Source organism: Monodelphis domestica, chromosome 2 (assembly GCF_027887165.1).
Source record: "Monodelphis domestica isolate mMonDom1 chromosome 2, mMonDom1.pri, whole genome shotgun sequence".
In the NCBI taxonomy this organism is placed as follows: domain Eukaryota; kingdom Metazoa; phylum Chordata; class Mammalia; order Didelphimorphia; family Didelphidae; genus Monodelphis; species Monodelphis domestica.
In genome coordinates, this window is record NC_077228.1 from 152883247 (window position 1) to 152907110 (window position 23864).

The following is a 23864-nucleotide window of genomic DNA, read 5'->3' on the forward strand; positions in this document are numbered from 1 at the left end:
CTGTAATTCACAGAGTTCTCTGAATTCAATTTCATTTGACTCTCACAACAGCCCTGTGAGATAAATGTTGCAGACATCAATAACACTATTTTATAGATAAGGAACTGGAGACAATTAAGAACTGAGATAATTAAGTGACTTGCCTGAGGTCACACAGCTAGTGCCAGAAGGAAAATTTGGAAACCTGATCTTCTAGACTCCAAATCCAGGACTCTCTATGCTACACCACTAGACACTCAGAATACCAACTCATTTCATTAAGAGAGGACCAAAAATTGGAGTGCAAGGATTTCTAGTCAAGTAGATAATTCCTATAGTTAACTATCTCTTCTGCTTGTCAAATAGATACACTCATCCATGAAAGACTATCTTTGTCAGTGGAAGAAAAGTATGAGGGGAAACTATTTAAAGCAAAATTTGACCTGCTAAATAATCAGACACATGCTATTTTCCTCAGATTTGTAGTTCTTTTGAAGACAAATAATGCCAATGTTGTAACATTTAAAAGATACATAAATAATGTTATGTTAGTGCCAGAAAGGACCTTAGGTATCATTTTGACCAACCCCTAATTTTATAGATGAGTAAACTTGGCTCCCATTTGTTTTTCTACATGAATAAGCTTGTCAAAAGGTGAAATTGGGCAATAATGCATATAATGGGATCTGTGAAGATATTTAGATGAAATAAACTACAGGAATAGGAAATCTTAGTATTTTATCTCCTATTTCCCTCATTTTTCAAATGAGGTAACTGCCCCAAGGTCAGGTCTATATTTCATTTTTGGGGTTGTGATAGAGGCTGGTACTTACTCCCAGGGCCCCTCCCCTTATTGTGGTGATTAATTTCATATACTCTTCAGTCTGGCACTTTTTCTCTAGTGCCAGCCTCTATCACAGGGTTGGATATTACTTGTTAGTTCCCTTTAGGAATTATAGAAGGGCAAGCCACTGAATTGAAGATTCTGTTGATGATGGTACCTTAGAATGTGAGCAGTTACATAGCTCAACAGAGAGTGTACCAGACCTGAAGTGAGGAAGTCATCTTTGTGAGTTCAAATCTAGCTCAGACATTTACTAGCTATATAACTTTGTGAAGTCTCAACCCTTTTGGCCTCAATTTCCTCATCTTTAAAATTAGTTGGAGGGGGAAATAATAAATCACATTATCATCTTTGCCAATAAAACTCCAAACAGGGTCACAAAGAGTTGGACGCAACTGAAAAACAACAAAAATCTTAGAATGTATGAACTGGATTCCATTAATTTCTTCAAATAAGTACTTTAATAACTTGTCTCATCAATTTCCTCATATACAAAATTAGGATAGTAATACCTGGTTTACCTATTTTGGGTAGGATGGTAGTCAAGAAAAAATGGGGAAGTATGATTGAAAATACTTTGGAAAGCATAAAGCTATACAGGTCTAAGACAATATTTTTAAATTTTTTATTTTTCCCCAACTACATAAAAAAAACATTTTTTATCCTTTGTTTTTTAAAAGTTTGAGCCAAATTTTTACCCTGCCTCCCTTCCCCTCTTCCTGAGATGGCAAGTAATCTGATACAGATTTTACATGTATAATAGTGTAAAATATCTTTCCATAATAGTCATTTTGTGAAAAAAAAACTTGAAAAAACAAAATAAAAATGAAGAAATAAAATGAAATATAGCATGTCTGAGTTGGCATTCAAACTCCATCAATTCTTTCTTTGGAAGTGGGTGGCATTTTCCATCATGAGTTCTTGAAAATTTTCTTGGATCCCTGCATTGCCAAGAATAACTAAGTCATGCATAAGTTGTTCATCATTTAATATTGTCTAAGGCAATGTAATTATTTAGTATTATTATTCAGAGGAAAACTGGCACAGTAGATAGAATACTAGACTTGGAATTAGGAAGACCTGTGTTCAGATCTTGCCTCTGACATTTGCTGGGAGAAGAGTAAATTATTTTATCTCTCTACATTTCAGATGTATCCCTAGTATTTAGCTACTCAAATATAGACTAGTTGCAATCTGCCTTCATGGAAGGAGTAATCAAACTGGGAGTTTCCCCAAGCTAATGAAATCATAGATCTTTTGCATATTATTTGTTCAGAAAAAAGTAATAAGAGAATAGGTACATATGGTCCAAGGCGGAGTACCCTTAGGAGAAAAGGATGGAAGTTACAAAGAGGTCAACTTGGGCTTGGTGGCAAGGGACATATCCTACCAATTAGAGAGATCCAAAAGTGAAGAAAGGCTGACTCAATATGTAGTGGGTTCTCCTTTGAGGTCCTCAAACAAAGGCTGGATGATGACTTTTCATATATATTATAGACAATTTGACTCACATATTAAAGCTCCTTCCTCACAAAAACCTTATAAGCTAGCTGGCAAAAGTAAACTCATTCCCTGCTATATCAATGAAGAAACTGAGGATCAGAGAGACTCAGAGATTTGATCAGGGTCACAAAGCTAATTAGTAATAGTAGAGGGACTACTGGTACCTAACATTTATCCAAATTCTTTTAGGGTTTATTTAATTCTTGCCATATAATCTCATTTGATTGAGCATCACAGCCACTCTATGAGAGTAGGTGTTACTATTTTCCTAAACATTTTGCCAATGAGGAAACTGAAAAATGTGTTCTAAAACAAACAATAACACAGCTTTGATCCAGGAGCAGAGTGAGATTTTGATGTCAAAATAACCAGAGAAGGAATCCCAGACCAAAGGGTAACTGGAAGTTCTGCTACTTTATACCAGCAATACTTTTTAGTAGGGAAAATAACAAATCTAGAAAATAGATCAAGGGGATAATTTAAGAACTCTTGGACTACCTGAAAGCCATGACAAAAAAAAAAAAACCTACACAGCATATTTCAAGAATCTTAGATCTCTTGGAACCAAAAGGTTAAGTGGGAATAGAAGGAATCAAAAAAGAAAATCCAGAATGAAAACTTCTGGATACTTTATAGCCAAATTCAGAGTTTACAAGTTAAAGACAAACAAAACAAACTGCAAAGAGTAAGAAAGAATTCAAGAAGCAAAAAGCCACAATGAAGATCAAACACAACTTAGAAGACACCACTATAAAGAAGTAGAGTTTGGAATATGATGTTCCAGAAGACAACCATGAATAACTTGCTTAAAAAAACTTAGTATAATCCTCCAGAAATTAAAAAAAAAGAATCTTTAACTTTAAAAAATGCAATGCTAAATGATGAGTCAAATATATATATATATATATGTATATATATATATATATATATACACATATATAAATGAAACCCAACATACTTTGAGAGTCATGATGAAATTAAGATGCAGAAAGAAACCCATTTTCAGAAATAGCTAATGTGGGAATTAGTTTTGCCTATGTAGATATGTATTTTGTTATTGATTCTGTTATTTTGCTTTGTATTGGGAGAAGGCTAAAATTTGCTCAATGGTAGGAAAGAGAAAGAGTGGAAGGGGCTAATTTAAAAATGCTTTTTACTTGGGAAAAAAAAACTATCAAATGCCAAACCTTCAGAAAAAAAGAAAAGAAAAGAAACATTCCCACGGGAGACACTTTATTGAATAACCTTTAAATTCATGTTTTATACTTCTAAGGCAAAATAATTTTTTTTTGTAATAGTGAAAGTGCTTTCTATGCACCAAATACTAATAAACAGAGGTCACTAATGATTTCCGATTTGTCAAATGTGATGGTCCTATTTCAGGTCTAATTCTTTTCAATCAACTGATATATTTGGCATTGTTAAACAAGGTCTTTTATTTAAAACTCTCTTCTCTGGGGTTTTGTTACACTATTCATTCCTTGTTCCTCTCCTACTTGTCTGATCATTCCTTAGACTTCTTTGTTACCTCATCATTCATGTCATATTTCCTAACTATGGGAGATCCCAAGCTTCTGCCATACTTTGTCTTCTCTTCTTCCTTTACACTCTCACTTTTAGTAACTTCATCAGCTCTCATAGGTTTAATTGTCATCTCTAAGCAGATGACTCCCAGATCTAAATATTCAGTGCCAGACTATCCCCTAAACTTCAACCCTGAATGGCCAGTTGCCTTTTAGATATTTCACGTGGACATTCAGTTTGACAAAGCATGTAAAGTTTGATATGACTACAACTGAACTTACCTTTCTTGAAAGCCCATCCCTCTTTGAAACTACCCTATTTTTTCTAGTCTTCTAGATTTGTAACTTGGTCATTATCTTGGATTCCTCACTTTCTCAACCTACACGTCCAATGTATTGTCAATTTTTTAAAAATTTAATTTTATTGATTAAGAAAATTTTTCCATGGTCACATGATTCATGTTCTTTCCCTCCCCTTCCACCCCCTCCCATAACCAAAATGCAATTCCACTGGGTTTTACATGTGTCACTGATCAAGACCCATTTTCATATTATTGATATTTGCACTGGGGATCGCTTAGAGTCTACATCCCCAATAATATCCCCATTGACCCTATATTGCCAATTTAAGTGAGGCAGAGTTGAACAAAGTCATCACCAGGCTCAATTTCTTCCAGATTCACCAAAATCTAATAGCAAGATAAAAGTCAGGACAGTAGGTGATGGCCCAGGATGCAGTGGATGAAGTTGTTGTTGTCTTTAATGAATAACCAACCTCTAAAATGTTCCACACTGCCTGCTTTAGTAGCATTTTTGGTCACTGGAACAAAATCGCTGGGGAAGTTTTCGAGGGGTTTCACTAGACATTCCTCTAATTCACTAATAGATTTGAGGACTGTTGCTTAACCTCAACCAATTTTAGCTTGCCAAGATAGTTTTAGAGAGGGTGGCCACTACACATGCTATACCTTCTTGCAGTCACAAGTGAGAGTTCAGAGAAAGGTGGATACCAGTGGACACCAAAGGTTGGTGAGCAGCCCTGAAAAGAGTTCAGCAAATCTTCACACCAGAATTGCTACTCCTCCCAGAACACCCCATATACCCCCTGGTATACAGCAGGCACTTAGTAAGTGCTTATTGATTAGTTCATTGATACTGCCCAAGATCTTTTCCATTTGTTTTGACTCTTCTCTCTGCCATTATCTTGAACCTTGGTCCCCTGGTTCCTTTAAAGTTGTATTACCTCCAGGATGTGGCAAACTTGGGACACTAATGCATTAGCTGGAGGAGTTGTGAATTGATCCAATCATTCTGGAGGGCAATTTGGAACTATGCCCAAAGGGCCCTAAAAGACTGTCTGCTCTTTGATCTAGCCATAGCACTGCTGGATTTATACCCCAAAGAGATCATAAGAAAAAAGACTTATACAAGAATATTCATAGCTGCACTCTTTGTGGTGGCAAAAAATTGGGGGGATGCCCTCTGATTGGGGAAGGGCTGAACAAATTGTGGTATATATTGGTGATGAAATACTATTTTGCTCAAAGGAATTCCACGTGAACTGGAACGACCTCCAAGAACTGATGCAGAGTGAAAGGAGCAGAACCAGGAGAATATTGTACACAGAGTCTGATATACTGTGGTACAATAGAATGTAATGGATTTCTCTACTAGCAGCAAAGGAGGGACTCATGAGAAAGAATGCTATCCACATCCAGAGAAAAAACTGAGGGAGTAGAAACGCAGAAGAAAAACAACTGCTTGATCACATGGCTCAATGGGGATATGATTAGGGATGCAGAATTTAAGCAATCACCCTAGTGTAAATATCAATGATATGGAAATAGGTCTTGATCAATGGCACATGTAAAACCCAATGGAATTGCTCATTGGTTACAGGAGGGTGTAAAGGGGAGGGGAGGGAAAGAACATGAATTTTGTAATCATGGAAAAAATATTCTAAATAAAAATTTCCAAATCTAAAAAATAAGTTTTATTACCTCCAGCATGGATTCTTCTGTGTTTGTTCAGGCCCCACTTTTTCTCTTGTGATAATACTATTAGCATTTCTACCCAATACAGGTTAGACCCACAACTCTTCCTTCCCTCCTGTGACAAAGATTACTTTCTCTAAAAGGAGATAACTGGCCCACACTTTTTTTTCTTCAATCAACAAGGGGGTAGACCCAGATCCCTCCTCCCTTCTTCAGCTGATAGGGTTTATTTACACTTTCCTATGAGAAAGGGATACTATGGATGACTCTGGCTTTCCTGATGCAGCTCACTGGTCAGCTAAAGGCATAAAACATTCCAGTTGTGTGTAGTCTGGGCTGCTCAGACTTGGTGGGTGCCTAAGACTCTGTAAGGTGCTATATTATGTGTGCCCTGCTGACCAGACATATTTCCATAAAGAGCCTATGGAGGCTGTCTACCAGAGCTGAAGTTAAATGCCACTAAATCCTAGTTTCATATCTTTGCTGTATTTGAACACATAAAGTAAAGTAAACATCCTCAATGATTTACAAATACCTCATTTCATCCCAAAATTGAACCTAAACTGAGTCAGTGTGTGCTAGTCTCACCTCTAATATCTCTCAATTTCATATTCTTATATTCCATTTCCACTTCCTCGCTTCACATGTTAGGGTCAGAAGTGGTAGAATCCAAGGTACAATTCATATTGTCACTGGTGATGAGATCACCATAATAGCACTGACAAACTTGTCTTTCTCCTTCTAAATTTATCTATAAATACTTTCAGAATAATCTGATTTGGCTAGATTCCTTGTCATTCCTTATCACTGTTTGCTGAGGTGAAACTACTTCTTTTGTCCTCTGTAATGTTTTGCTTATACTTAAAAATGTTTTCCCCTGGACTGCTATATCTCTCCATTTGGAAAATGGAAGCAGGCCAGGATATATCTGTAGAAGGTCTGTATAACCAATGAGGAAGAACAAAACTTAGCATGCTTGAACTACTGGACTCTCCTTGGCTTCATGCTCTGGCTATACAGTTTATATCAGTAATGCTTGCAACAGGGAAGAATGGTTAGCTAATCTATCAAATAGTCTTTTATTGATATTTCAAGAAGAAATATAGTAGGATGTGTTATCATCCTAGTTTTAAAATGGTATTTTTAAATTGACTTTTTCAAGTCATCTAAATTTTCTTCAACTCCCTCCCAAAAGGACATTCCTTATCACAAAGACTTTAATTTTTAAGGAAAAAAAGGCAAGCGATACACCAAAAGGGTCTTATATTGCATAAAATGCTCCAATGTATATGGATCCTAGCTTCAGCAAAAGAGTAGGTTGAAGTGTCTTCTCAAAACTTTTCTATGGGACTAAGCTTGTTCTTTGTAATTTCACAACATTCAGTTTCAGTTGTTTTATGGTTGCTGTTATTTTTTTATATACATGTGTTTTTAATTTTATTTTTACCGATTACATATACTAACACATTTCCACACAAGTTTTTCCAAGTTATATGAGCGAACTTATTTCTCTCTCTCCCTTCCTTTCTCCCTCCCAGTTCTGGCAGGCAATTGGATCTGGGTTATATATATATATATATTATCATGTAAAACATATTTCCATAGTGTTCGTTTTTGTGAGTGATCTTATAAAACTAAAACCTCCAGACAAAACCCCAAATAAACAACTGGAAAATCATATGCTTTCACCTGCCTTCTGACTCCAACAATTCTTTCTCTGGAGGAGGAGAGCAATCTTTGTCTTAAGTCCCTCAGAATTATTCTGAATCACTGTATTGCTGATAATAGCCAAGTCTATCACAGTTGATCATTCTACAATATTGTTGTTACTGTGTACAATGTTCTCCTGGTTTGCTTATTGTTCTTTCCATTTAGATGTTTAAAGCTATTGTGTATGCTGTTTTTCTGGCTTTACTTCCTTTACTCTTCGTTAGGTCATGTAAGTTATTCATCTCTTTTCATTATAAAAGTTGTCTATTTAAGTCAAGCTTTATGCCTCATTCACAAATGACTGGGTGCTGTGGAGCTTTGACTGAACTTGACTGGTTTTCAAAATAGGCTTCCAAAATTCAAAATGACTTTAAGTATCAGAGGGCTGGCCTCACAGTTAGAGAGATCTGTGTTTGAGACCTACCTCTGTCACATTCTGGCTATTACCCAGGCTAAATCACTTAGCCTCTTAGTGCTCAAGGCAACTTTCTGAGACTATGAATTTCAGAACAAGTCCTATTCTGCATTGAAAGAAGTAGTTATCTAATCAGAGTTTCTTATAGCAATGAAATCATAAGTTTGATAAAAAATTATTATCCCCATTTTGTAGATGAGAAAACTGAATAGCTAAGAGGCTAAAATGACTGGTAGGCATCCTTTTGGTTACCGATGACTTTTCAGTTGTATTGTCTATTAGAGGTATAAATAGAAAATAATTTAATTTTCTCATTATTCACTGCTTTGCCCCTGCCTTGGCCTTTAGCCTTGACTTGACAGGTAGTAAAGAACATTAGGGCAGCCAGGTGCTACAGTAGATAATATGCCCAGATATAGAGGCAGGAAAACTCATCTTCCCAAGTTGAGATCCAGCCTTAGATACTTACTGTGTGACCCTGAGCAAGTCACTTAATCCTGTTTGCCCAAGTTTCCTCATTTGTAAAATGAGCTGAAGAAGGAAGTAGGAATCATTACATTTTCATTACCAAGAAAGCCCTAAATGAGGTCACAAAGAGTCAAACAAGACTGAAAAAAAAAAGAAATCAAGATAAAGAAGTATTGGATGTGAATTAATCAGAAGTCAGAAGTAGAAGATTGAAGCCTCCATGGCCGAGTCATACTTTATGCTGTTTACTCTCCAGGGATGTGTCCCCAGTGCTTTCACTCAATTATTTCTTATAGATATTCCTCTATTTCAGAACTTTGCTGGATACAGATGGGCATGATGACATGGAGAAAATAATACATGACAGTCAAATTAAAATAATAAATAACAGTCAAATTAGGAGCTGTGCAACCTTACTCAGGCAGCAATGCAGCCTTCCCACATTCCAGAGTGTTAAAAGAAACAGGTGGAGCAGCAAATCTCTAATCTGTAGGAGCCTGGGAGGAGTGGGATACACCTATTGACCAGGACCTTTCCTTATCAACTAAGAGCCAGTAAAATTCAGCTGTGGGCAATCAACATACTTGTGGTGGTTGCTTAGCAATGGCTTTTTAATTTTGATAACACACCTGAGAAATCCATGTAGGTGACTTATTAAAATACAGCCCTGTGAAGACAGAAGACTCCAGCTTCTCAGAAACTGGAAGAGAGAAGTCTAGGAAATGAAAAAGGCTGAAGGTTGGAGGAAATCCATTAAAGAGGTCTTTCTAGGTATCTAGAAAACTTCTAGGAGAGTGCTTCTCCAGAAAGGCACTCTGTATTTAATCAGGCACACACAAACCAGAATTGAGAATCACTGAACACAGATCTGGGTTGCCAGGCATGAAGATTCAGTCTCCAAGAAAGCTGGATGAAGAAGAGCTGGGGCAAACCAAGCTTTAACCATGAAGAGAAGAGAATATGGGTCTTTTTAAAGTAACCCTCACTGTCTAGTCTTCAGAGCATCAATGACTTTGGAGAAAGCAGTGTTAACTTGGAAATAACCCAGAACTCCCAAGTAATCAGAAAACCCACTCTTTAATCAGGAAAAAGGGATAAGCTTATCATTCGGTCATTACAGAGTCAAACATCAAATTCCCTATAAAACCAAAGACCTTGAGACTCTGGGAACCATATCCCTGGGAGAAAGCACTGTGCTAAGTACCAACTCCTCTGGGAGGGAACACCCTACTAAATGCTCAATCCACCCTGGGAAAGAACACTGGGTTAGATGCTTTCTCCAAAGAGATACTGAACCTGAGAGTCTCTTTATACCCGTTTGGGAAGCCTACAGTGACTAACCACAAAGAGGTGCATAAACCTCTTTGCAGTCAATAGCTATGGTATTAGGGAACAGTCAGCTGTAACAAGTCAAAGGCAAAGGTCAAACTCGGGAGCTGGGCTTCCGGAGAGGAAACGTTTACCCAATAGGGAAACCTTTCAAAACAAACAGGTACTTTACTTTCAAACTAAACAGATGTGCATAGTACTGGGGTTTCTCAAAGTGCAGAGGTAAACCGAGTCCCCCAAATATTCACATTCACATCGCAGTAAGCAAGATTGATTGATCTATGGTGCTGGTGTAGCTGTGAGAAAGGGAGGAGGGAGATAAAGAGACAAAGTGATGCCTTAACTGCGAGTTGTGAATTTAGTCAGAAAAACCCTTAGCTCTAGCCATAGTGGGTAGAATCACAACCTACTCCCACCTCAAAACCACAGGGGACTATTGAAACCTCTGATACCCTTTGCGTCAGAAACTGTGCTTTGTGTCAGAAAACAATGTTGATTGCCAACATCATACAGAGCACTCTAGGTGTTAGGGTGGGGTACAAGGAGTACAGAAACCTCCTGAATAACCTACAACCTAACCTGGAAAACACACACACACACACACACACACACACACAAATATTCTTTTAAAGGAATACTTCAGCAAATGCACATTTCATTCACTGACCTGCTGGGTAAATATACCAATGCCAAAGAGGCAAAGTCCACTATTTCTTTATTTCTTTACACACACAAATTTTATTTTAATGTAGTAGAAAGCCACCCCTACCCTTGACTTTCTATTTAGAGGCTCACGACTTTCCTTTAATCAGCATGCCCACGAACAGATTGTAGTTCCTCAGAGAATTGGCTACTACAACTACACTTGAGATTCTAGGGGTCCCTAGAGGGTGGCTACTTTCCTAACGGAGTTCCTGAGTCTCCACCAATGTGCTTCTTGTTAACAAGCCAGTTTACCTCATCTGACCTTAGGATCAATTCTAAGTATAGTTTTAAGGCAAAGAAAGTAAAGGGCTAGGTAATTGGGGTTGAGTTGTCCAAGGTCACAGAGTTGGGAAGTGTCAGAGGCCAGATTTGAACCTTGGACCTCTGGTCTCCAAGCCTGGTTCTCTATCCACTGAGTCATCTGCCTACCCCTCAATTAACTCTTTAAAATATTTATTCAAAAGGTAGGGCAAGAAAAACAATTATACAATAGCCCATTCATAAACCTGAAGCACAATCTCCCATCAATGCTTGTGGTGTCGATTGGGGAGAGGGGTTATACATTTAAAGTGCCATATTAGTGAGACACATGTGATGGGGATACATTTGTCCAGGGTGATTCACAACTCTGGAAATGCAGATTTCAATGACTTTTCTCATTTGCAGAGACTTTGCTTACAAAGTTCATTGATGAGTTGTAGCATCTGTTTTAGACAGATTGCTCTGCTGCTTAGCTCTGATGTTCTACAGATGGGCTGGGCTTGTCTGCTACAAGGCTGCTTTGCTACTAGAGTAGGAGACTGTTACTGGGCTAGTCCTCTTCACTGCTGTACACTTTCAGAAAGGGTGAGACTCCTCCTCCTCTGGCAGAAGAGTGGTAAGGAATAGGCTTTGGGAGTTAAGTGACTTGCCAGGGTCACACAGCTAGGAAGTCTCTGAGGTCATATTTAAACCCAGGACCTTCTATCTCTGGGCCTGACTCTCAATCCACTGAGCCACCTGACTGCCCCCCTGAAGCTTATTTAGTTTTACTGCATTGGCTGAGCTCTAAAGATCTTCTAAAACCAGCAACAAGTAGAACAGAAAAATGCTGTCTTTCTTTTACAAAATAATAATTATAGGTATCAAGTGGAAATACAGAAATGTATTACTTTTTCTGAGGTATTTTCTTAGATCAGCCTTTTAGGTCAAGATTGGATATTTCAGCAAGAAAACTTTAATTTTATGGATAATCTAAGCTCTGATAGCTAAATCATAAATAAGTAATGTACATTTATCATTGGTAAGGTCAAACATGCAAATGAAAGCACAAGAAAAGAAAAACAGACCCCACCTACAGTTTATAAACTAGTTGCCTTTGGGGCAGCTAGGAGCTCAGTGGATAGAGAACCATGCCTGGAGATAAGAGGTCCTAGATTCAAATCTGGACTAAGACACTTACTAGATGTGTACCTAGCCCTTCCTTTTCTTCTGCCTTAGAACCAATACAGAGAATTGATTCTAAGAAAAAAAAAGGTAAGGGTTGGAAAAAAAACCCCACCCACAATGAAACAAACAAAAAGAATAAATGTTTGCATGTATATCTGTAACTATCTATTATTTACCTATCGCTAATCTGAACAAAAACAAAGCTGGATATCCTGACTTTTAACACAATATCTACCTGAGCCTGCTTATTTTTGAGGTCTAAACAATTTTTCTTTATGGATTTGTTTTTATTTATATGGATTTGTTGTTATTGCCTTTAATTAGATAAGTATAATCAGTTCATATTAATTTTTGTTTCTCCTCTATGCATCACTTCCATATCTTTCCATATTTCTTTGAATTTCTCATTGTTTCTTATGATGAAAAAATAACCCATTATATTTATATACCATAATTTGTTTGCCCTTTCCTCAGTCCTTGGACCTCTGATTTGTTTTCTGTTTTCTATTACAAATAGTGTTACTAGGAACATTTTGGTACAGATAGGTCTTTTGTACCCAACTAGGAACACAAAGCACTTCGTGCTTTAGATAGTTGGCTAAACATCATGAACAAAAACCAGTTTCATTCTGCCTATTTCATTAGATGAACCAACTGTCCTTAGAATCACAGACAGGAAAGTCAGGTTCACCACATTATGGATTGCAGAACTAAACAGAAAGGAAATCTCCCAGTTTCTTTCCCAACTGTAACATTTGCAAAGTATCTTAATTTTAGCAGAATTTGGGGTGATTCCACCCTCACTTGCAGAAAAAGAAAGATATGCCCTTTTCTTTTGCTTTACTCTCTCCAAAAGAATGTATATCTAATTGCCATCTTTTATTGATTTAATTAATAGTAAGCCAAATCCATAGCCTTAATCCACATCACAATTAGAATTAAAATCTCACCCACTTTGCTACTTTTTTTAAAAAAGAAAATACTGTATTTTTAGAACTGTTTCATTCACTGCTTTTGTAGGACTTGCAAGTACTCACACCTTGCTTCTTTAGCCCAACTTCATTATATTAAAGGGGTAAATAAAATATTGACAACAAAAAATTTAGCATATGGCTGTGTGTATTTAGAGGGAAATGATCTGGGAAAGAGCTTGCATAGAGCAAGAACATGGTTCTCAGCTCCTATCTTTACATAGTACTGACCAGAAAAGATCTACTGAAATCCCATTAGACTTAAACAGTTCAATAATTGCTTCCATTTGGGAAATTAGAAAATCAGTTTTACCAAGCATGTTAGTTCTTTAGAATATACCTTCATACCTATAGATCTAACATGGATTACAGAAGAGCTCTAGCAGAAGAATCTTAGAACAGTAGTTTGGATTTTTCTCACCATTAATATGTATTTTGAAAATATTAATGGTTCAGAGCAGAAACTTGTAACTACTTCTTTTGCACTAAGAGGTCATAGCATGAAATTGAATAGGTAAAGCATTTTCTACTATGTTTTTTAATTCCTTAAAATCAAAAGACTAATCTAACATTTCTATTTTATGTACAAACTTTTAATATATATATATGCATATATATATATATATATATATGTAACAGGGGATTGGCCAATGACAGCTTAGCTCTTATGAACATGAACAGTGACCTTATCGTGATAGACTCCTCATGTGGACTTCAGAGCATGTGTTCTGATTATTTCCTGCCCACTTACTCATGAAGAATTGGCCTTTTCAGTTAGCTGCTGATCCAGAACAGGATGTATATAGAAAAAACTCCTATGAAGTTACTAATATTTTTCTATCCCTGTTTTCATTGAGTGAGGAGATAATTAATGCTCTAAATTTCCAGATTGGTTGGAAAAGGGTGCTCTATTTTCCTCATCTTTGTCAACAATAAACCATGAACACACAGTCTCACTGTTTCAACTATTCTTTCTTACTCTCGGGGACAAGAGTATTTGAGATGGCTGTGATCTTATGAGCTTCCGATTGTCAGGAGAGCAAGCCATCAGAATAGAGAATTAGAGGGCATACCAGGGTTTGCTGGCAGCTAAGACCAGTGGGGAGAACCTGGCCTAGGAAGAGCTGAGACACTGGTTTCTACAAGCAAGGTAGTCATTCATCCATTGGCTATTAGGACATGAACTTGATGGAGTGAATGCTTTGGAGCAAACTCATTTAAGTTTGAGTCCACCCTTCCAAAGGATTGAGGTGGCATATCAGAGAGTATGCTCCAGGGGAAATGCTTTTTACCTTTGTCTTTGCTCTAACTTTTCAGCAAATATTCCTTTGTCAAAGGCAATAGATGCTAATTGGTTAAATGATGTTAAAGCACCAATTAATGTATCAATCAGTGTAATGGGGGAAAATAATAACCAGTGCTGGGTAATGGACCTTGGGGAAAACTTATTAGGAGGTAATTGAATATTATTAGAAAGAAACTTCTAACTAACCCTCAGGGCTACTTCTAGAACAATTTTTTGGTAAAGTAATTTTTAAAAATTGACCTAGAACTCGGATGTATAGGGTCAGAGAGGACCAGCACCTCTGCTACCTGGACTTGGCTTTACCCTTTTCAGGGCTGCTCATCTACCTTTAGTGTCTACCTGGTGCTTGACTCTCACCTGTGGCTCCAAAAAGCTATACAGCATGCCCAGCAGCCACACTCTGATAAATCATGCTGGCAGATGAACTAAACCAGGTTGAGGGTTACAAACAGACCACAATCCTGCCAGTAAGTTAGGGGGGTGTTTACCCCAAGCATGTGAAGCCTTCACCGGGAGGAACAATTTGTTCCAAGGGTCATGAAAGCAACTGAAGCTTGCATTGTGGAGTGCTTAAAGCTTGGTTAGACATCAAAGATGCCAAGGGCATTCATTGAATCCTGAACCTTGACCAGTTGTTCTGACTTTTGTCTTGCCACTGGACTTTGATGACTCTGGAAAAGAGAGCAAAGTTGATAACTTTGGGTAACTCCACTTCACTTAAACCCACTTCACAAACAAGTCAAGACATCACCCTCATGATGTCATTGGTCTTCTTCAAGGAAGGACAACTGACTTCTAGAACTCTATGGGAAAGACATAGCTTTTCTTTTTTTTTCTTTTGGAGAAGCCCTTTATTAGCAGAATTGCATCTTCAGAAAAATATGAAGCCATCCGCCTGGACCAGGTCTAGTTCCTAACAAGTGTTGGGCTTTCCCAAACACTCAAATAACTGACAACTTTTGGGCTGCCAACACTTAACCACAAGCTCCCAACAATGGAATGAAGCCATATTTTATGAAATAAGCAGGGGCCAACAAGTTACTTCTCTGACTGTGAGTGTGGTAAATGAGCACAGTCAGTTGCTTGTAATCTGGGAGACAGCCCAGGATTCTCAGCACTGGAGGCTTCTACTGAAGGCTTGCAAATCTAAGATCCTCACAACAACCTTGTGAGGTAGATGCTTTCTTATAACTCTTTAGAACACAAAACAACACACACATACACAGAGGAGGTTATTGTGAAGGCTTGTTCAAGGCAGGGCTGAAGCTTGATTCTTCTTGTTTCTGTTTCGGTATGATCGCTGCCTCTTCAGCATAACCCCAAATGTACAAGATGCAGAGAACAGTAACTGAAACTAGATCACGCTGATGACACACATTACCAAATGCATGAATGCAGGAGAGGAGAACATTTAGGAGCAAGACCAAATCAACAAGCTTTTATGTTTTAGGGTCTGCACCTGGGCAGACAGCTTCCCAAATGGGAAGGGGGGGCATCAAGAGTGCTTTTGATTTCTTCTTGGGGGCAATGGGGCAGAAGTTGATGGAGTGGTTGAATGGCAATGACTGATGGGTGGAATGAGTGACATGATTGGGGGATGTGGTCTTGGTGAAGAATGTCTTTCATTGAGCTGGCCCTTCTTTATAATCCCAGCTTGGTCCTCCTCCAGTATCACCTCTTTGAGTTGTTCCTGATCTTATTACCAGATTTCATTCGAATCCATTGTGGAATTGGATGATTCCGCTTCTGTTTCTTGGCCAGGAACCTCTTGATTCTGAGTGTTTTATAAGAGGACATGATGGTGAGAAGACAGCCCAGCTTCTACCACAATGGCTGGATGGGGGACAAAGGGAGAAAGACTGGCAGAAACTCGCTATTAGAGCAGCTATTCATCTTTGCAAGTAAGAATTGAGATAAGTATCCCCAGAGTTCTTATAAAGAATATATATGTGTGTGTGTATATATATATATTCATATATATGTGCATATACACATTTGTGTATATATATCCATATATATTCCTTTGTTATTATTTCAAAGGAACATGGGAAAGCATCAGTCTTTTCTAAAGATGCTTAACAATTGAAATATCACACCTATAATTATAATAATGCTTTCTAGATTTGTAATAGAGCCTATTACAAGAAAACCTAGGTCATTATTAAGCATACTTGATAATGAGTAACATAGAGATCAATTCTAGAAGATCAAAGGGCCCGATTTCTGTAAATATTGAATAGAAATCTTCATTAGTTCTGTAATGGGTGGTTCAAAACCTATTTGCTAAGATTCTCCTCATTGGTGGAGATTAATGCTTTTTGTTCCACACCAGCATTAACTCTGGAAAGGAAGACACATGATTACAGATTTCAGATTCCTGAAGCAAAAGAAAAACATTGGTCTAGTCAACATGTAGAGAAGCTGGCACCCTCACCAAAAGAGGATTTTGCTAAAATGATGAAATCACAAAATTCCAAGACTAGAAGGAACCTGCGAGATCACCTGGGTCAACCATTTGACTTTTTCATTTTAAACCCTTACTTTGCTTTAGAATTGATTCTAATACAGAAGAGCAGCAAGGATTAAGGCAACCAGGTTTCAGTGACTTGCCCAGGAGTCACACAGCTAGGAAGCATCTGATGCCAGATTGGACCCATGTCCTACAGATTGCAGACCTGATGTCCTATTCACTGTGCTACTCTAGCTACCCCACAACCCCTTAATTTTCTAAGATAAGTGAGCCAAGACATTTTAGGAGCTTTCTGAAAACATGTTACTCAGATCTGTGGACTCTCCTTGTTTAACTATTTCGTGATTCTAGAGGGGAGTGTTAGTAAATCAATTCAAAACAATGAGCAAATTAAAAGAACCCAAATACTGTTCTCAAGATCTACTACAGTCCGTAGGGTATAAAGAGAATGTTTAGGGTGAACTGTGACTTTTGTCACTAGCAGAAAAGAAGCCTCGTGAAGTAGAGACAAGGTTATTTTTCCCTTGCATCCCCAAAGAACTTACCTCAGAATTAAGAAGACTTGGGTACTAGTCCCACCTTTGTCATATTGTGTGACCCTAGGCAAGTCACTTAACTTCTCCATATTCCAAACAAAGTTTGAAGATCCTAAGTTATATGTTGCTTATGATCTGTACTGGTTAAGGCAATTTCCTCACCAGGAGTTCCTTATAGCAGTGAAATCACTCATCTAGAGCCAGAATTAAAATGAAATGAAAGCCCAATTGGCATAAAGCCCTGGCATCATACAAATACCTAAAGATCTATTTTTCCAATATGGAAACTCCCTCCATCAAAGATCAGAAATTTGTCTATGACTAATAGGTAAATCCTGGGTAGGCACATAGGTTACTTGCCCAGGATCATACAGCTAGTAAATGTCAGTGGTAGGATTTTAACCCATGTACTCCTCTCTCCATGTACTATCTTCCACTACTTTTGTTTCTCTGTGCCTTGCATACTTTTTCTTTCTTGGTTTTGAACTCATAATTTTGTTGGTGAAGGGAATCCATGATGGGGAAACTCCCTCTAGAAATACAATTATAAACAAATTTCTTTATCCATAATTAGCATGGATAATCAAAAATTATTTATGCAATTATACACTGGCTTACAAATACCTCCTTTAGAGAAACAGTTTTCCCATATTGATTGACAGGAATAGTTATTCCACAGAAATGATCTTGATAGGTTAGAGTATTGAACTAAGTCTAATTTTTTTGATGGGGGAATGAGGAAAGCTGGACTTGGTTATACTACTAAATGTTTAACAACCAGCTGTCTTGAAGAGAAATATACATGCTTCTAAGTTTTATCTTCGTTATTAATATTTTATCTATTACTTTCTTAAGTCTAGAATTGGAGATAGACAACCACAAAAAGAAGTCAAGCATTTATTTGAAGCATAAGATTTCTAAATGGTACATACTCATACTGAACATTTAACAACCAGTTCTCAGGATCTGATTTGAGCTGACTTGAACTGACTCCTGATCTGGACCTGTAATTTCATCAGAGTAGAGAACTCTGTTGTAAGAAATTCTGTCTATTAATGCAGCTAAGGGCTTTCTCTGCAGTTTGTAACCTTAGAGAATTTCCTTCGGTGTTTATAAGTTAAATGACTTGCTTCAAGTTCACACAGTCAGTATGTGTTAAGGGTAAGACTTGAATCTAGGTCTGCCTGATTCTTAGACCTTCTCTATTATCTATCTACTATTCCATGCTGGCTCTTATCTTACACTTGGAAAGTATACACAGACATAAACACATGTGTATGTATTTTTTAATTGACTCATTTCTCCTACAACAGAAGACACAAAACATTGATGAATTCATTAACCATAAGGTAAGAATTGCTGCTTGGTCTTAGCCCTAATTTTTCAGATGAGTAAATTAAGCCTCAAAGAAACTAAAAGATTTGTCTAAGATCACCTAACTAATTAATGGCTGATTTGGCACCAGGACCCAAATCTCTTGACCAATCATCACTACTAAGGCAAGAATGAGGACCTGAAGCTAGAGCACCAAAGAGTTTATTCCCATTTTAGAATAGTAGCTAAGGTGACAAACATTCTAGAACAAATCATCCCCCACTTTTTACCTGGTAACAAAAAGATGACTGATGGTCCCTAGATGGCCGATAATACAGTTGGTGTAATAAAACCTTGTGTAAACCACATTATTGCATAAGACACTTCCTCAAAATTAAAAATAGTGAGAGGCCAAAAGATCTCTGAATAGCAAAGAGAACAAAAACTTGGTCCAAACTGGCATGAAAGCACAGCTCCCCAAAGCAGTCCTATTGTCCTTTTTGTATGATGTCTATGGATACGAATTTCTAACAAAGAGCATCAGAACATGTTCTCAATCCCAATTTCTTTTTGAAAAGCTGTAATGACCCTCAAAACTAGCCTCCTGGGGCAGTTCAAAAGATATAATTTTATCTTACCAGAAATGCCTTTCTGAATTAACACATGTTCTAATGATTCATCAAGTCACAGATAGCATCAATGTTCTAAGATACTCCAGTATGAGGACTCACTGACATGCTGTCAATTTATGTTTCACTTCTTACTAGGCTCAACCTGATTTCTTTTGACACTCAACTGTGGACCAGGAGAAGGGAAATGAGCTATATCTCTTTCTGTATAACCCATATTTCCCACAATTAGCTCAGCTCTCCTATTGTATGATAACCAATGAGATCATGTTTCTCTCCTCTTACCCCTACTGATGAGAAGGCTATTAATAGTAGGTTTGGCCCAGGATACAAATGTCAGTCAACATTTATTAAGTGCCTACTATGTGCCAAGAACTATGCTAAATATGGAGAATACAACAAAAGGCAAAAGGTAGTCCTTGCCCTTGAGGAGATTACAATTTAATGGGGGAGACAAAAAATAAATATGTACAAATAAATCATATACAAGATAAATAGGAAATAATCAATAGACACAAGGCACTCAAATTAAGAGGGACTAAGAAGGGCTTCTTGTAGAAGGTGTCATTTTAGTGGGAACTTGAAGGAAACTGAGAGGCAGAGATGAGGAGGAAGAACATTCCAGTCATGGGGGTGAACCAAAAGTAATGGTCAATGGTCCACTCCTTTGGTGGTATAGGTGAGGTCTTGACTGAAGCTACCTTCTGCCTAGCAAGGAAATGCAAGTAAGAGAGGGCTAATTTCAGACGGGAAGATCTCAGGTCAGCTAAAAGCAGAAAAGAGCAGCCATCAACATAATAGCAGGTGATCAAGGAATCATAGAATTTTAGAGCTCGAAGAGAAGTTAAAAAATAATTCTAGTTCAGATGTTTTTTAATGTTTTCATGCCTTCCCCCCATTAATTATTTTTTAATTTATCTTGTAAATAGTTTATTTGTATATAGTCATTTGAATGTTGTTTCACCCATTAGATTATGAGTTCCTTGAGTGCAAAAATAGTCTTTCATCTTTCTTTTTTGTTCTCAGTCCTTAGCACAGAGTTCGACACATAGTAGGTGCTTAATAGAAGCTTGTTGACTAACTGGAAATATTTTCAAAATTCACTGGCCTCAGGATAAGAGCAGGTATTCTGGACCAAGCTCCTATTTTACAGATGTGTAAAATAAAGACTCCCAAAACTAAGCAACTTGTTCAGGGTTACACAGCTAGTTAATAGCAGATTTGCTACAAGGACCCTGGGCAGAGATCAAGATCCGAAGCTTAGAGGCCAAAGAACAAAAACAGCAAGAGGTAAGACTCTTGTCAAGGGATCAGACTTTTACAGGAAATGGTGATATAATAGGCACAAGGAACCAGCAAGAATAATTGAGCTTAGAACTCAGCCCATTGCTTTCTATGCCCAAGGCCTTCTTAAATATATCCCTCCCAGAGCCAGACCTGAACTCAGAGTTTTGGCAGGGGTAGAACTGAAAGGCAGAGACAAGTCCAAACACTTGGCTCTATGAAGACAATGTGGAGGTAGGGAAAGAGGGAAAGGGAGTCTGCCACCTTCCCAGGCAAGGCTACTGAAAGTCAAACTGTAAAAAATGCTGGATATAAGGAATTTGATTTTTCTTCCCTTATATTTATCCTGGCTCTAGGGGAGTTTCATGAGGCTAAAAACCTACCAGCCAGCCAACTGATTAAAATTACTCTGAAGGCATCAAGAGGGTGATAAATTCCTTCTAAGTTCATAAGGTTTAGGGTTTATGTTTTTTTGTCTCAATGGAGGGTCAGCTGCTATTGCAAATGTACTCTCTGAGCTCTTTCCCATGGCTACTGAAAAGCACTGTACAAAGTCTGGCTTCTGCTCAAGCCCAGTGCCAGTTACTTTCCCATTGGCCCCCTCTGGCTTCACTAAAATGTATTTTTAGATCCCTGTATAGATCAGGGTTCTTTGTGTGTGTGTTCTTTACTTAAAATCTCCCCAAGTTTTAAAATTCATCCATCTCAAGATTTTTGTCTTCTTTTTAGCTGGGTTTGCTCTTCTCTGGCATGAGAAGTGGTGGTTGGCTTGAGGGAAATGTGGCAACGTATTTGTTTTCTCCTCTTAAAAGACATTCTTTCCACTCATGATGGATTTATTACCTAATAAGCTATCACTTCACAGAAATTGAACAAGGAAGTATTGGCACAGTCTTAACTGCTGCAATGCACATGACAACCAAATGATCATGTCATGGAGGTTTTTGGGAAATGCAATGGATAGGAAGAAAATGGTTAGCTATAGTATTTAAGTTGCAGTTAGGTATATTAGTCCTTTTAAGCATATATGACCAATAAACTACAATTAAAACTAACTTGGCATGAGAAGGCCCAGTTTATAATAGCATTGGATCATAGATTTAGAGTTGGAAAAGATATTGGTGCCCAAACAGAAGAAGGGATGAAAACTAGGTCTTTGGATCTTAAATAAAAGCTTGAAAGTCCCTCAAACACTATCTATTCTAGCCTCCCCATTTTACAGATGAGAAAAAGGAGACCTGAAGAAGTTAGATGAAATGTTGAGGATCAAATAGCCAGTATGATTAAAACAGAATCTGAATTCAGGTCTTTCTGACTCCAAGTCCATTGCCCCACTCACTCTGCCTTGCATTCTCCTCATCCAGAGCTTATCATAAGAAAACAATGGTTTGAGTAGCAAAACTTCTTGCCTAATTTTCAATCTCTGTTTATCTAATAGCTCCCAACCTTTCTGCCTGTATATGGCTAGATTTCCCTTATTCCAAAATTTCATGGCATTTTCTCAGAACTCATCCTTCTTGGTTTTTTAAAAAAATATTTATTTTTTCCCAATTATATGTAATTTTGAAAAAATTTGAGTTCCAAATTCTCTTGCTCCTTCCCACCTTCCCTTCTTCCCTCCTTGAAACAGTAAACAATATGATAAATATTTTTACTTGTGTAATCATGTAAAACATTTTTCCATATTAGTCATTTTGTAGAAGAGATCTCAAAAAAAGAAAAATTGAAATATAGTATGTTTTGGTCTGCATTCAGACTCCATCAGTTTTTTCTCTGAAGACAGTAGTTTTCATCTTGAGTCTCTAGGGTTGTTTAGATTACTGCATTGTTGAGAATATTTAAGTCATTCATAGTTCACCAAAAAATATTACTGTAATTGTATACAATGTTCTTCTGATTCTGCTCATGTCACTTTGCAACAGTTCATGTAAATCTTTCCAGATTTTTCTGAATCATCCTGCTTGCTATTTCTTATAGCACAATAATATTCCATCACAATCATATTCTATAACTTGTTTGGTCATTCCCCAATTGATGGACAAGTCCTCAATTTCCAATTGTTTGCTACCAGAAAAAGAGCTGCAATAAATATTTTTACATAAATGTGTCCTTTTAAAAAAATTTCTCCTGGATATAGACCTAATCATGGCATTACTGGAACTTAAAAACTATACCCAAAGTGCTCTAAAACTGTGTCTTTCTCTTCTCATATTATTATCATCCACATATATATATATATATATCCATTTCTATATTGTATCTTGGAGTAGAATATAAATTTCTCAAAGGTAGAGAAATTCTGTTAATAATTTAGAATTTATTCTCCAGTGCTTTCTTCATAGTGGGTATGTTAATAAGTGCTTATTTGAGTCAATCAGCAAGCATTTATTAAGTGCCTTCTGCATGCAGTCATTGTACTAGGCATAGGAAAACAAAAAGAATGAAGCAATCCTTACCCTCAGAGCTTATGTTCTAAGGGAAAAGATAATAAATATAGTTTATGCAAAATGAATTGTAAGAAGAATAAGACTATGGAAAATGAAAAATACTAGGATACTAAAAAACAAAGTGTTTTTAGAAAGACTTCATGTAGAAGATAGTGCTTCAGCTGCTTCTTAAAGGACGAAAGGACTCTTCTAAGGTAGGGGAGAGGAAAAAAGAGCATCCTAAGTATTAGGGATGACATAGAGAGAGAATGGACAATCATGCATGAGGAACAGAAAGAAGACCAATTTGGCTGGATTGAAAAGTGAAAGAGGAAGAGGGGGTTGACTTATTAGCAGTATAATAACCAAAACATCAGAGGTAGTAATTTCACTATACTATACCAGATCACATTTGGAATATAATGTTCAATTCTAAGTATATCACATTAGCTCCAGAGTATCCATAGGTGGGTGACCAGAATGTTGATGGGCCTAGAGATTGTGATCTCATTTGAAGAAGCTGGAAATATTTAGTCTAGAGAAGATAAGACTTGAATCTGTCATAGTGAGTGAAAGTAATCTACAGCATTTTGGAATCATATGTTAAGAATAAAGCAGTGAAAATTGGCTAACATAACAGCAAAGGAAAGTAATGAATGCTGGAGGGGGTGTGGCAAAGTAGGGACATTAATGCATTTCTGGTGGAGTTGTGAATTGATCCAACCATTCTGGAGGGCAATTTGGAACTATGCCCACAGGGCGATAAAAGACTGCCTACCCTTTGACCCAGCCATAGCACTCCTGGGTTTGTACCCCAAAGAAATGAAAAGGAAAAAGACTTGTACAGGAATATTCATAGCTGCGCTCTTTGTGGTGGCCCAAAATTGGAAAATGAGGGGGTGTCCTTCAATTGGGGAATGGCTGAACAAATTGTGGTATCTGTTGGTGATGGAATACTATTGTGCTCAAAGGAATAATAAACTGGAGGAATTCCATGTGAACTGGAACAACCTCCAGGAAGTGATGCAGA

The 23864-nt window shown here is 37.4% G+C and overlaps 1 pseudogene; it reads right to left on the bottom strand.

The window, feature by feature from the left end:
- Positions 1 to 14996: 14996 nt before the first annotated feature.
- On the bottom strand, positions 14997 to 18530 carry LOC130456988 (60S ribosomal protein L39-like; annotated as a pseudogene).
- Between the last annotated feature and the right edge of the window lie 5334 nt (positions 18531 to 23864).